This window comes from Neophocaena asiaeorientalis, unplaced genomic scaffold (assembly GCF_003031525.2).
Source record: "Neophocaena asiaeorientalis asiaeorientalis breed wild unplaced genomic scaffold, Neophocaena_asiaeorientalis_V1.1 scaffold45, whole genome shotgun sequence".
In the NCBI taxonomy this organism is placed as follows: domain Eukaryota; kingdom Metazoa; phylum Chordata; class Mammalia; order Artiodactyla; family Phocoenidae; genus Neophocaena; species Neophocaena asiaeorientalis.
Genome location: NW_020174642.1, coordinates 11,706,027 through 11,706,552, shown reverse-complemented (window position 1 = coordinate 11,706,552; position 526 = coordinate 11,706,027).

The following is a 526-nucleotide window of genomic DNA, read 5'->3' as shown; positions in this document are numbered from 1 at the left end:
ATGCCCCCGCGCTGCCCGCTGGCCGGCGCCCATCCTAGCTCTGTCCTCACCCCTCCCGCTCCGTCCCTGCCCTTGGGACCAGGGTCCCCTCAGAGTGTGGGGCTCACGTGGAACGCGCTCGGCTTCTCCCTACGTGACCCCACTAACCAGCGTCTGCTCAGCGATGGACCTCGCTCCACCACCGCAGTCTCAACAGCCGCTCCTCCTGGGCCCCGGCACAGTTGGGGTCCCGTCCGAGCCCTGCTCTGGGGCCTCCACCTGCGGGGGGCCGGCCGCTTCCCCATGGCAGCCAGCCCTCTCCTGCCGCTCCTCCCCCAGGGAAATCTCCAAACCCGCGTCCAACCTGTGGACGGGCTGTGGGGCTCCCTCCACCCTGATGTCACCTGGGGTGAGAACCCAGCCCCCATAACCCCAGAACCAGCGCCCCTCGAGCCCCGACTTCCGCTGCTGGTCTTCTCAGCCCTGCTGACCACCGCTGGTCCCGTCTCCACGCCCCGCTTGGCCTCCCCAGGCCCCCCCCCAACGG